Raw genomic sequence first — 14,637 nt, forward strand, 5'->3', positions numbered from 1 at the left:
TCCAGTATGAGAGAGAACGTTGGAACTTTGGAATGGCAATCACGCCAGTGATGATCTCGCCATAGAAGTACACTATGTTCTAAGTACTGAAGAGCTCTACCCTTCCGAGAGCTTCGGACCATCCGAGATTCCTTACGGAGATTGGTCCAACCCTCGTCAGACCACTACTTTCGGATATTCCACAAGTTTCACCCCAGATCAATCCACTTCTTAGACATTGATAAGTGTGTGCCCGACGTCATTCTTTGTGTCCCACTCATCTTGATAGAAACCATTGGGAACCCTAACTTCGTAGACGAACCTGTAGGAATCGCTAACGGCACGAGATGGAATCCGCATCCCGTAAGTGAAGGTTTGTTAGAATGCCAAGCAAAGGCCAGAGTTCACTTGGGAGTGCGAGGACCAACCAAATAGGAAGTACCCTCATACGTCTACTCGATCATTCATACCTACTTCCTTGCCTAAACCTGAATTTTGGGACGAAATTCCCTCTAACGGGGGGATGATGTGACAACCCAAAAATTTCCGTTAGTTTCCACGTCGAAATTAATTACGTCAAAAATTAGCCAAATTTATCCCGAAAATATTTTTGACCGGATTTAAACTCTTTGGAATATTTTAATTAATAGTCGTCAAGCGAAAATAAAAACACGTAAATAATCTTTCCATTTATTTGGAAAAAGTTTATTTTATTTACGGCCATTTAACCAGGTAAAATTTTAAACCTCGTTAAACATAAGTATCGGGTAGTCGTATACCGGGTACAACGCCCAAGCCCTATATAAGGGTGGGTGGACACTCCTTAGAAGCCTTTTCCCACCTTAGACTCTCTCTCTCTCTCTCTCTACTTTCTCTCTCTACAAACGGGTTTTGGTCAAAAATCGCCCCTCCGAGCCTCAAATCGGTAAGTAAACCTTCCTAGCTTGTTATCTAACTTATCTAGCTTGCAAATTCGTGACTTAATCATCCAAAAACCCCAAGAACATGAGTTTACGGTCTTGGGAGCATCCCAAAACCGTAAACCCCTTGGATGTGGGTTTTAATGCTCAAAAACCCTTCCCAAACACTTCTCATGCTTAGCAATGGCTTAGAGACTTACCCGAAAGGACTAAGAACACCAAAATCGGACCAATTGGGGAGTAAACATGAGTTTACAGTCTAAGGATGTTCTTAGACCGTAAACCCATATGCATGGACTATAAACACTTGTCAAAGTGTTAAACTACCCCTCAAACACCTCTAATAGCTTCCATGAACTTCCTTGAGTGCATAGAACCTTATTTTCCTTCATGATATGCACCAAAGCATACAAAAACATGTCACACATGAGTTTACAGCCCAAGAAGGTTCTTGGACCATAAACCCCCAGTCTTAGACAATAAACACCCTAGAATTGAACCTAGCCTAGTTCCACAAGTGTTATAAGACCTTAATGCATCAAAGAACACACCATCCATGAGTTTACAGACGTAAACTCATGATGACAAGGTCTTAGGGTCGTAAACTGTATAAAGAGTTTACTCTTGAAGAGTAAACTCCCCATCTAGGCCATGCACACCCTTAGATATTACCCGGGACACTCCTAGCACTTAACCAAAGTGTTTTCCACACTTTAGGGTGCATATACGTGTTTAATTAGTATTATATTTACTAATTGTATGTAAACATATGTCATCATATGTTAATAGGTCACTAAGTGTGTTCAAGTCTTTACTTGAAACCGAGCACCCAACCGGCACTTTCGTTCGATCCGCTTACAACAGGTGAGTTCATACCCCTGAATTAACCTTTTAAATGTTTTTCATGCTTTTATGGGGGGGGGGGGGAATACAAGTTAAAACATGTCAGTTATCATAGCAATCACATGTGATTGATAACCCGCATGCACAAGGATTTCTTACATTGTCAACTGTTTTACCAAGTATGATACTGTAAATGGTTTTCTAAGACGTTTTTACTTGTTCAAAGCTCTTCTCAAATTGTCTTTGGCACTGTATGTTTTATTTCAAATTCAGTTACAACAACATTTTAAACAAAGGTTTTCTTTACTTATATTGTTTTATCAAAGTTATAATCAAAACTTGTTTATGAAAGATTTTCAAGGGTTCTAAAGGTTTTCAAACTTATTTTACAAAAGAATACAAAGTCATGATTTTCTTAAGTATAAAGGTTTTCCAAAGTTTTCATCAAATTTTTCTCCCATGTTTTTATACTCCTACTTTGTTAGATACTACTGCTTCGTTATACTTATACTTAGTTAATGCTCCTACTTCGTTAAATACTACTACTTTGTTAACACTTTTACTTCGTGATACGCTTCTACTTGTTAACGCTTTTACTTCTTGATACGCTTCTACTTAGTGATACGCTTCTACTTGTTAACGCTTTTACTTCTTGATACGCTTCTACTTAGTGATACGCTTCTACTTGTTAACGCTTCTACTTCGTGAAACACTTCTACTTCGATAAACACTTCAACTTCGTTAAATGCTTCTACTTAGTTAAATGTATGCATGTGCTTGTATAGTTATATTAATAATGTTTAAAGGACTTAGGAAGGCTAGTTCGCCCTATTTCCTTTTCTTCGTTGAGATGTGGTCTAGTGGGATCAGATATATGTCCGAAGGTCGTTTGATCATTAATTATATATTATGTATACAGGCATAGACATATAGGTTTACGTCGGTCAGTTTATTTGAGTCTTTATCATTAGTCCAGTATTTACATCAGAACTCACTACACGAGATGCATCGTCAGGACACGGCCTTCTCCATTGTCTAGTTGGTAACCAGAGTCTCCTGTAGGGAGAGCGGGCATTGTGTGTATAGATCTATACGGGATTGACAACCCCCACACACTGACTGCTAGCTACAGTCGACGTCCTACCATGCCAAGGGGTGACAAATGTCACATTCTTTCCGACGCTTACAGAGCGTCAAGTTCACTAGTGTCTATCAGTATGGTTACGAGTATCTCGGGGTTACCTTATAATTCATGGCCTTAAGGTAACGGGTATTAACACTATATTCACTGTTTTTTTAGACCTTGCTAGACATATCATTCATTTGATATTGTATGGGGTCTGTATTCACTGTTTTTAGACCTTGCTAGACGTATCATTCAATTGATACTGTCTGGGGTCTGTACTCACTGTTTTTAGACCTTGCTAGACGTATCATTCAATTGATACTGTCTGGGGTTTGTATTCACTATTGTTAGTGATACGCTTCTACTTGTTAACGCTTTTACTTCTTGATACGCTTCTACTTAGTGATACGCTTCTACTTGTTAACGTTTCTACTTCGTGAAACACTTATACTTCAATAAACACTTCAACTTCGTTAAATGCTTCTACTTAGTTAAATGTATGCATGTGCTTGTATAGTTATATTAATAATGTTTAAAGGACTTAGGAAGGCTAGTTCGCCCTATTTCCTTTTCTTCGTTGAGAAGTGGTCTGGTGGGATCACATATCCGTCCGAAGGTCGTTTGATCATTAATTATATATTATGTATGCAGGCATAGACATATAGGTTTACGTCGGTCAGTTTATTTGTGAGTCTTTATCATTAGTCCAGTATTTACATCAGAACTCACTACACGAGATGCATCGTCAGGACACGGCCTTCTCCATTGTCTAGTTGGTAACCAGAGTCTCCTGTAGGGAGAGCGGGCATTGTGTATATAGATCTATACGGGATTGACACCCCCACACCCTGACTGCTAGCTACATTCGACGTCCTACCAAGCCAAGGGGTGACAAATGTCACATTCTTTCCGACGCTTGCAGGGCGTCAAGTTCACTAGTGTCTATCAGTATGGTTACGAGTATCTCGGGGTTACCTTATAATTCATGGCCTTAAGGTAACGGGTATTAACACTGTATTCACTATTTTTTTTTACCTTGCTAGACATATCATTCATTTGATACTGTCTGGGGTCTGTATTCACTGTTTTTAGACCTTGCTAGACGTATCATTGAATTGATACTGTCTGGGTCTGTACTCACTGTTTTTAGACCTTGATAGACGTATCATTCATTTGATACCGTCTGGGGTCTGTATTCACTTTTTTTAGACCTTTCCAGACGTATCATTCATTTGATACTGTCTGGGGTCTGTGTCTCCTTTCGTTATACTGAGCCAGGCGTATTGTTCATTCAATACTCTCCTGGAGTCTATGATTTCTTTTGCCTTAGTCAGCAGTTTTCACTGCTGAGGCATATGTTATTTTCCCTAATATTCTCCCACTTTCTTTAAAATCAGATACCGTATTTTGGTAATGATAGTGTTTAAGAGAAAATTACTTTTTACAATATAACTCTGTCAGGTCTTGGTAGAAGACTGCTTTTATTTAAGAAAATATAGGATTTTCGGGAAAGGACTCTAATACATTGTTGATTCTAAACTACTACTTGTATAAAGTTATTTGAATAAAATGACACTAAATACTTATGAACTCACCAGCATTTATAAAAATGCTGATACTCGCTTTCAAATAACTTGTATTCTCAGGTCAGCAATAGACAGGTACATCCCAGGAGCTTTTGGTGAAGACAGTTTAGTACCAAGCTGCACCTATATTATTAGTTGTATTACTTTGATGTTCTATGTAATGTAAACCATGTAAAACTATTACTATTAATGCAATGATTGTTGTACTTTGATTACTATACTGCATATGTTGTGATACTTGACATAACGTCATCCACCCCACAACGTTTCCGCCGTTCCGGTTTTGGGGTGTGACAATATGTAATCCTCTTGTGGTAACCCAATGGGTTATGCATATATTTTGAATAGAATACAATATTTGATTATGGGAAAATTAATGATTGTAACAATAAATACTAAATGTGTACAAAAACATCAAAGACTTATTTTTCAACAAAAAAAATATTAAAGACTAAATGTGCATATATATATATATATATATATATATATATATATATATATATATTATGGACTAAATGCGCACAAAGTAACAACTATATGACTATGTTAATTCTTTTTTTTTGTTTGTCTGGAGTAGTCGGTCATATAGGCCGAATGTGTACAGTTTAACACATTGAAGGCGTTAATGTGGACGAAAAAAAACTCAGTAATCAAATGTGTACAAATCGAAAAGTATATTACCCTTTTAAGTCATTATCCCGGGTGACGATTAACTTGTTTGCAATGAGTGAAACACTTTTTTTTCTTTCCTTTGGATCTCGAACCTCTATATATTTGGTATAATGTGTGCACAGAGTGTTTTAAGGCTGGTTTACTTGTGGGCCATATTACTTTCTAATTTAAGCTCCAATGCAGAATGCAAATAGAGAGGAGCTTACATGTAGAAATATGTGGAAGACAAGGAGGCTAAAAGAGAACCAACTTAAAACAAAAATAATTTTTGATCCGTTTTGGAGGAATGCGAAATCTCAGAAAGCTATCAACGACGCAAGAAGAGGCCCCTCGGTGGATCCTATAATTCCATTGTTTAGGCTTCCAATTTGAAGTTTTCCATAAATTTTCACTTTTTTCCGATTTAGTTAATTCTGGTTTAGTAACATAACAAAATATACGTTGTCCATGATTTTCAGAATTCCATGTCTTTATTTAGCAACCTAATTACTAGAAATTAAAGTTAATTTCAGTTGGGAAATCTCCGAAAAAGTCTCAATATTTTATCATAATTTACGCAAAAGTTTCAAACTAGAATTGTTTATGAAAATATCTCAAACTAAAATCTGTTTACGAAAAAGTCCCAATTACCGGTAAAAATGACGATTTAACCGATTTTCCTGGTTTATCGGTTTCATTACTTACCCAGATTTATTAAAGTCTCATTATTTTACCATAATTTACGAATAAGTCCCAAATTATGGTAAAATAATGTGACTTTAATGAAATTATGATAAAATAATAGGAATTTAGTGAAACCGGATAAGTACTGAAACCGATAAACCGGAAAAGAAAATGTTAAATCATATTTTTACCGATAATTAGGATTTTTTTCGTAAACAAATTTTAATTTAAGATTTTCTTGTCAATTAAAATGAAATATTAAGACTATTTGGAAGATTTCCTATTTCACTTTTTCCAAAATTTGATAGGTCCCTTGGATTGAGTTTTCCAAAATTTGATAGGTCCCTTGGGATTAGTTTTCCAAAATTTGATAGGTCCTTGGGATTGAGTGGCCTTTTCTAAGCAACTTGAACTGAATCATAAAAACCCTATGAATATTTTTTTGTTCCTACGTTAGTTATGCATCAGTGCTAATTTTTGTGACTTGATAATATTATTGTACAGCATAGTGAATTAATTTCTAAGGAAAGTATAGTCACTTTAAGCTTTAATTTTGGGTTACAAGCGGTGACATTTTGGGTTGGAAAAAAGTTCGTTTACCTACTTCCCGAACTCATCTTGCTGCTAGATATATTATATCTTGTTTACTGGCGCAAATATTAATGGTTTTTTATTCTTCAATTTGTGCACTAGGGAATTTATTTAATAGGTGGATCAGTTAACATTTATGTGTCGAGCTAAAATAATAAGTAATTCATTTATTTAAATGTATGATATATAGTTGTAGGTGAAATATTTTTTTAAAAGATTCAAGTCTAATATAAACAAAAAAATGTGACTAAGAATTTCGCTCATATGACCTATTTTTCACTTTTAGTATTAATAATTAAAATATTATAATCTACTTTGCAAATAATGCATAAGCTGTTCAATTTCATTAGTCAAATAATAAGATTATGTACGTTCTATTCAACCCTCTTCAGGAAACTAAGTCGCCAAGTCTCATAGATCTCATAACTTGAGACAGCTCAACTCTTAAATACAGATAGGAAGTTGAGCTAATATTCCCAATTTCTTTGTAATTCCTACCAACTCACGTACTTATGACTATTCCTAACATCCCATATCCACTATATAAATCCAAAGGAGCACATATATCTTCTCAATCCATCTCGAATCACCTTCTTAGCTTTTTTAGTTCATATATCCACCCTTTGCAACATAATGGCACCTTCCCACCTTAATTCGATCCTCTTGATTCTTGTTTCACTCAGTTTAGCATTTTTCAGTGGAAATATCATTGCTGAGGCACGTAACCTTTTGGAGATCCCTCAGCTTCCTAAGCCTGAGCTTCCGGTGGTTCCTAAGCTTGAGCTTCCCGTCGCACCAAAGCCTGAGCTTCCCGTGGTTCCAAAGCCCGAGCTTCCTGTGATTCCGAAGCCTGAGCTTCCCGTTGCACCAAAGCCCGAGCTTCCCGTGGTTCCGAAACCTGAGCTTCCCGTGGCACCAAAGCCTGAGCTTCCTGTGGTTCCAAAGCCTGAGGTTCCAGCAATTCCAAAGCCCGAGCTTCCCGTTGCACCAAAGCCTGAGCTTCCTGTGGTTCCAAAGCCCGAGCTTCCCGTGGTTCCGAAACCTGAGCTTCCCGTGGCACCAAAGCCTGAGCTTCCCATCACACCAAAGCCTGAGCTTCCTGTGGTTCCAAAGCCTGAGGTTCCAGCAGTTCCAAAGCCCGAGCTTCCCGTGGTTCCAAAGCCTGAGGTTCCAGCAGTTCCAAAGCCCGAGCTTCCCGTTGCACCAAAGCCTGAGCTTCCCATCGCACCAAAGCCTGAGCTTCCCGTGGTTCCAGTAGTTCCAAAGCCCGAGCTTCCTGTGATTCCGAAGCCTGAGCTTCCCGTCGCACCAAAACCTGAGCTTCCCGTGGTTCCAAAGCATGAGCTTCCTGTGGTTCCAAAGCCTGAGGTTCCACTAGTTCCAAAGCCCGAGCTTCATATGATTCCAAAGGCTGAGCTTCCCGTGGTTCCAAAGCCCGAGTTTCCTGTGGCACCGAAGCCTGAGCTTCCCATCGCACCAAAGCCTGAGGTTCCAGTAGTTCCCAAGCCCGAGCTTCCCGTGGCACCAAAGACTGAGCTTCCGATGGTTCCAAAGCCTGAGTTTCCGGTAGTTCCCAAGCCCGAGCTTCCCGTGGCACCAAAGCCTGAGCTTCCCATGGTTCCAAAGCCTGAGGTTCCGGTAGTTCCCAAGCCCGAGCTTCCCGTGGCACCAAAGTCTGAGCTTCCCGTGGTTCCAAAGCCTGAGGTTCCGGTAGTTCCCAAGCCCGAGCTTCCTGTGGTTCCGAAACCTGAGCTTCCCGTGGTTCCAAAGCCCGAGCTTCCTGTGCTTCCAAAGCCTGAGCTTCCGTTGGCTCCTAAGCCCGAGCTTCCTATCATTCCAAAGCCCACATTGCCAACAGTCCCTAAGCTACCCAAGGAATTTCCCATTCCTTCCATTGCCCATCCGTAAAGAAATGCTTTTCTAAAAGCTTGAAATCTATTTTTTTCACTTTACTCCTACTACTCTATGTGTGCTTAATTAACATATTAATTATAGAATGTGTTTGTTTTTTTTATATATGAACTATTGGTTGTTGCAAATAATGTCTCGTTCATAAATCAAATCAAGATCTATAAATTAATGGTTTACAATCTATAACATGAAAACAGATCAAGATTAAAACCATCGTTATCGAATTATATCAGTTTGGAATTAAGAATAATGTACAATCAATAATTAATGGTCCTGATACGAGATCTATTTCACCATGGTGCATCAGGTCCTTCAGTCGAGTAAAACACTAACTCTAATTATCGAACTAAATACGATTACAAAAACAGATTTATGTCAAATAAAATCTGGAGACCTCTCTTGATGCTATCGTCTCGGACTTAAAAGACTTTAGTGCATTGAATTCTAAATTGAATTAAATGCTTATATTATAACACTACTGGTCTACTGTTAGCCGTATAATTTGTATGTACTTTGTATCTTTGTATTAGTCTGTTAGTGGCCCAATGTATAGCAGCCCGCTTAGTGTTAGCCTATTTCCTTTGTGTTGCATCTATTAATTGGTGGAATATATTATGATTATTCATCGAAAAATATTGTGTCAACAAGGTTTTGTTCCCGATAAGGTCAATATATCCTTATGTAACACATCAACCTCAAAAGCATTCCGACACGTTACCATCTGACCATATATGCATGGGTTGGAATTTCCACTCAATGCTGCCCTTTTTGCTCTGTGGAGACTGGAGACGGAATGACATTTGTTTATCGAATGCCCCATTCTATTGTAGATTTATTTGGTCTGCTTTTGGTAATAACATTGACAAAAAGCTCAAAACTATCGTGGAGGTGGTTCTATTCACGTTAATCTGGTGTGCTTGGAGGTTAAGGAACAAAAGGGTTCCTTCGAACGAAGTTCAAAGTTTTCTTTTATGGATCAGTAGTGTTCGGCGTAGAGGTGCTAGCTAATTATTTCTGATTAAATTGTCGTTGTACCCTTACATTTTTGTGAATCCATGGTTAAATTTCTTTGACTTTTGACCATAATTTCTTCTATGGGTACCACATATAGAAAAGCGAACATTCAGTTGAAAATTTAGTTTTTCGATAGGTTATTTGAATACAAAAGTTTTTTTTGTTGTATCAGGTGTGTTTTTTTATTCTGAGGTTGCCGGTTCAAATCGCTGAAACATAAGTGAAATTAGTTGTATTTTAGAAATAATTTAGATTTAACATTCCCAAAAAGAAAGAATTAAAATAAAAAAGTAATTTATAAGCTATTTTGATGGTCTCAACAAACATCACATTGCAATATGTTCAAACTTGAAATCAGGCATACTTTGGAGTAGATTAGATTTGACATTCTCAAAAGAAATAAAATTAGAAGTTAAAAAATAATTTATAAGTTACTTTGACTGTCTCAACAAAAACTACCACTACAAAAAAAATGCCAATTAGTGACGAAAGCAAACTGGTCACTAACAATAGAAGAAGTTGTCACTAAATGATTTAGTGACCAAATTTTTGGTCGTCACCTTTCGTCACTATAGGTCCGTCACAAAAACTGATTAGTGACCAAAATATAAAATGGTCACTAATTAGTGACTAAAATATACTGGTCACTAAATCTGTTACGACCCGTTTCATCACTAAATGTTGTCACTGATCAATGAAAGTCGTCACTATTTTACCTAATTAGTGACCATAAAAACTCGTCACTATCTTATCCGATTAGTGACCATAGAAAGTCGTCACCGGTTTATCCTATTTGTGACCAAAAAAAGTCATCACTATTTTATCTAATTAGTTACCAAAAAACTCGTCACTGACTTTTGTCGTTATTTCTTGCATTTAACCCACATGGAACTTAATTAATGGTAGATATACTATGAACAATTTAATTGTGAGGGGAAATTATTTTCCAATTGGCACTGTCTCGATTATCATGTAGACTTACATCATGTCCTCAACAAAACCTTAACAAAACTTTCTAGCAGACTTATATCATATCCTCAACAAAACCTTAATACAACTTTCTAGCAGAGTACACAAAAAGAAAACCAAAAAAAAAAAGATTCAACTCTTCTCAAACAACATGATTTGCTTCAAGACAACTCTTTTTTATGCAATAACTATCTCATCTGTTTGCAGCCTCTATAAGCAATCCTCCCAAGTCAATATTGACCATGCCTGCAATATATATAAAATAATTAACATGTATTTGATATCCCACCACAAACTAAAAACATCATCATAGAGAATTGAAGTCAAAATAATAAATGGAGAATCATGTGCCCATTGCACCCTCTCAGATACCCAAATAAGGTTATGATAAAAACAATATTTTTTAGTTTTAAAAAATAAAAAAATTATAGTTTAGCCAAAAGAATGAATTTTGTTTTATAAAGATTTAAATCACTAAAAATTACACAGTTGAAATTGGGTTATGTTATATTGCAATTTTTCATTCCATTTCATGATAGAATGAAAAGAAATCTCCCCTCTAATAAATATTGAAAAATAACAAAAAGGAAGGAATCATACAAAACACCATGTAAATTTAGAATCTTATGTGATTAAGTGGATTATCCATTCCTCGGTGTCTTTTCTGATTCATCAAGTAGCTACTCTGGATATCAAACAAGTACATAAAAGACATTATTATTCTAAACTGTTATTGAACAGATACGGTTTTCTAATATGAAAAAATTGAATTTAGAAAGTAATTGACTATTTTTTTAAAGTACAACACCTTAATAAGAAAGAAAATAGAAAGTTAAGTAATGGTCAATTTCTGAACAGGGGGTAATGGTCAATTTCTAAACAGGGGCAAAATGGTCTATGTGGTGTTTATTGGTTCAGGTTATAAAAAAATTGTATATGCAATGTTTTTTCACAAAAAAATATCTTTTATAAATTTTTTTTCTGTCAAACTCAAAGCATTTGTAAACTGTAAGGATACAGGTTAACTGTAACATCTCATTTTCACCAAAAAAAAGAAAAAAAAAATCTTCTATATCATTCCTTCTCTACTATCCTTTTTTCTAATGAAACTAATCCCTATCAAACTGAATCCAAAATCAAGATTAACACAATTAGAGGACTAGAGTTATAGTTACACCAGGTCTTAGATCCATTAAATTCCAAAAAAGGACCAAAATACCCTTTAGAATTTTTATCGTACCAAATCTTTAAAACATCAAACCAACTCTTTCTAATCCCCTGCTAACCATAGTCACCATGTTCTTATACATTATTGAATATACCTGTCGCATTTAACAGAAACCCAAAAAAGACAATAATGCCCTTTGTTTTTATTTTCGCACCAAGTCATGCATCTGTATTGTACTTTGTTCAAGTAAACCTAATCCCCAAAAAATTACATCCTAAAAGCACATTATATCATATAGGCTATAGCTATATTGATTTGGATGATCTCGCATATACAAATTTCCGATAAGTAAAATACCCTAGAAATAATTCATAGTACAAGTAACTTTTTAATTTGATAAGATCGACTTACTTACTTCATCACGAAGGGAAGATGCCTCATGTTGACCTCCCATATCTTTATCTACACATCCAATATCCTTTGCAAACTTAAAAATGAAGACTCATAAAGTCACATATTTAATATCTTGTTATTGTTATAATATTACAACATTATAACTATGCATTTGTTACCGGTAGGTGGGACAGTAGGCAGAATAACTTGTCATGTTCAACAATGTACTTTTTAAAAGGTTGAAAGTACAACGCTGTTATAAAAAAAGAAACGGAAGCTAGATGCTATAATACACAAATAAACAAATGTGTGTTGCTATTTATTGCATCTTTCCTTTTTTATATTATAAGTACATAGAATGTATAGTTTTTGCTCTACTTTAATGATGTCCCCATAAGTACATTTGTAGTAAATTTCATAATTATTACCTTCTTAAACTTCAAAAATCTCTTGCCATGTCCTTTGCTTTCTTGTTGAGTTTCTAGCCAACAACATTCTACTTGGTCAAATTTCCCACTCTTGGCATGTCCTTTTCTTTCTTGTGAGTTTTCTGGAAAAGAAATTTTTTGGTTTTTCCTGTAAATTTTCTCCAATTAATGAGAATAAACAAAGTCATAAAATTCAATCAAACATAAAATACTTTTACCTTCCAAGAGTTGACCTTATCTATTTTATTTCAGCGTCTCCTAAGCAAAAAATAGAAATCCAAACATGCGAAATCAAAGGAAAAATAGATTCAAATAAAAAATGATATAAATGGCAGATGCTTACAGGTTAAACTCTTGGTCTTCATTTCAATCTGAAACAAAACCATAGCTTCCAAAAGAAACATAATCGAGCGCAACGATGAACTATATAGGTACAAAAAATGCTTATGGGTTCAAACCATGGTCTTCATTTGATATCCTTCAAAAAGCTCCTGGTGCGATTCATCCATTAATCTTCGGAGGGCTTCTAATTCCCAGTTTTGGTATAAATGAAAATCATCTTGGGTCCTTTGTCCTATGAACTATATTCATCCAAGACTTTTCCATATGCTATGGTAAAAGAAAAAATCCTGAAAATAACATAAATGTATAATGAAAGTGGTATATAAAACTCAGGCGGGGTTGTTAAATTAAGGAATAAGTTAATCTAAAGTTGAAAAAAAGGCATCACTCTAGATAATTTCAAGTTATATTGGTCTAAACTGAGAGGAAACAAGAGTTTTCAGAATAATAAGATGTTAATAGCATAATGTGTAAAAGCATCACTTCACAGAAATAATATAACAAACAGAGTTAGGACAACAGCAACCACCAAAAGAGATTTCTAGAAACAGTTTAGTTTACAATGTTTAGAAATAAATACATAGGTAATGTATTCAATTAAAATGATATTTTGCAAGAGAATATGATTTTCATTTATACCAAAATTGGGAATTTTTGTTACCCAAATCATAACAGTTTGAGCTTTTCTATATGATATAAACAGATCACGTTCTTAATTGGATACGGAATTGCAAATGCATATAGTCTGCTCATCTGTTGCTAAACAAAAGTGATTGTCCATCAGAGCATGTCTAACTGATTTTGTTTGCAAAATCCTAAAGAAAATGAGTAAATCTTTATTTGCTTTGCTGATCTAGGATACTGTAGGTGAAATCAAAATTAGTGGCATTCTTAAGAACATAATGAACTTGGAAGCATTTACACTAGATTTCCATATCTGATTGAAGAATAAATTACAAAAGAAGCTAACATAGAACAAATAAACTCACTATCAAAAGACAAATCATAGAGATTCACAGCCAATTAGAAAGAAAAAAAATCAGAATTAAACCTAACAAAATCGGAATCACAGAAATACACAAAATTAGGAAAGAGATAGATATATATATATAGAGAGAGAGGGATACCAGAAACACAATGACCAAAAACGGTAGATGAGATAAACGGAGAAGGAGAGACGAATGGAGATATGACTATGGTCTACGTATCAGTGTATGCATATCCGATTAGGTCCAAACGACGATGTGATGTGATGCAATTAGGTCGAAACGGATATGCGATGCGATTAGGTTACTTCCAAACGGCAATGCGATGCGATTAGGTCCAAACTCCCATACCGACGTAGGGAGGTGCATCGGCTTAGAGATTTTGAGCAACGCCGTTACGCCGGTGGGCCGACAAGAGGAAATGCCGAACTGTAGGGTGGTGGTAGTGCGTAGATTTCGATCTAGGGCAAATGCGTATGAAACTCTTATTTTGTTTAGATTTTTCATTATATATTAATATACTTTTCATTAAAACTAATTTAATAAATATTTTTTTAAACCTAATAATAACATAAATATATTATTTAACATTTTAACAAAAATCAATTTAACAAATATTTTTATAAACCTGATATAGTAAATGTATAATAGTATCATGCGCTAAAAAAAAGTTATAGCTGGTAACATTTGTTTCTATTTATTTGTAAATTACCGATATATTTTTTATATTTTTTTAAAAAATGTTTAGTGAAAAATCTATTTATGTAATAAATTTACATTGTTTTCAAATAAACAAAGTATAATTTTTCAAAGGTAAAAAGATCATAATCTTTCCGTCAACTAGTGACCACCATTTGTAGTCACTATCTTTTCGGTGAGTACTAGCATCGTTGCCATATATGTGTTTGAACAACACATGGTACTTAATTAATGACCACTGTTTTTGGTAACCAAGGCTACAATTCAGTGACGACTATTTTTTGGTCACTAATTGTCATTTCAGTGACGATTTTTTTTAGTCACTAATATTTATTATGAAATTAAAT

General features: G+C 35.3%; 1 long non-coding RNA gene across 2 annotated transcripts; it reads right to left on the reverse strand.

Moving 5' to 3' along the window:
* Nucleotides 1–12,007: 12,007 nt before the first annotated feature.
* Nucleotides 12,008–14,048, reverse strand: LOC145070054 (uncharacterized). 2 transcript variants are annotated; one of them, XR_013689802.1, is made up of 4 exons: nucleotides 13,733–14,048; nucleotides 12,607–12,892; nucleotides 12,482–12,521; nucleotides 12,008–12,411 (listed from the first exon to the last, which is right to left on the reverse strand). It is a non-coding gene; the product is annotated as an uncharacterized LOC145070054 (long non-coding RNA). The 2 variants fall into 2 exon arrangements; XR_013689801.1 differs by having other exon boundaries at nucleotides 12,482–12,892.
* Nucleotides 14,049–14,637: the final 589 nt, after the last annotated feature.

Source organism: Lactuca serriola, chromosome 8, assembly GCF_051521515.1.
Source record: "Lactuca serriola cultivar US96UC23 chromosome 8, Lser_US96UC23_V15, whole genome shotgun sequence".
Classification (NCBI taxonomy): Eukaryota; Viridiplantae; Streptophyta; class Magnoliopsida; order Asterales; family Asteraceae; genus Lactuca; species Lactuca serriola.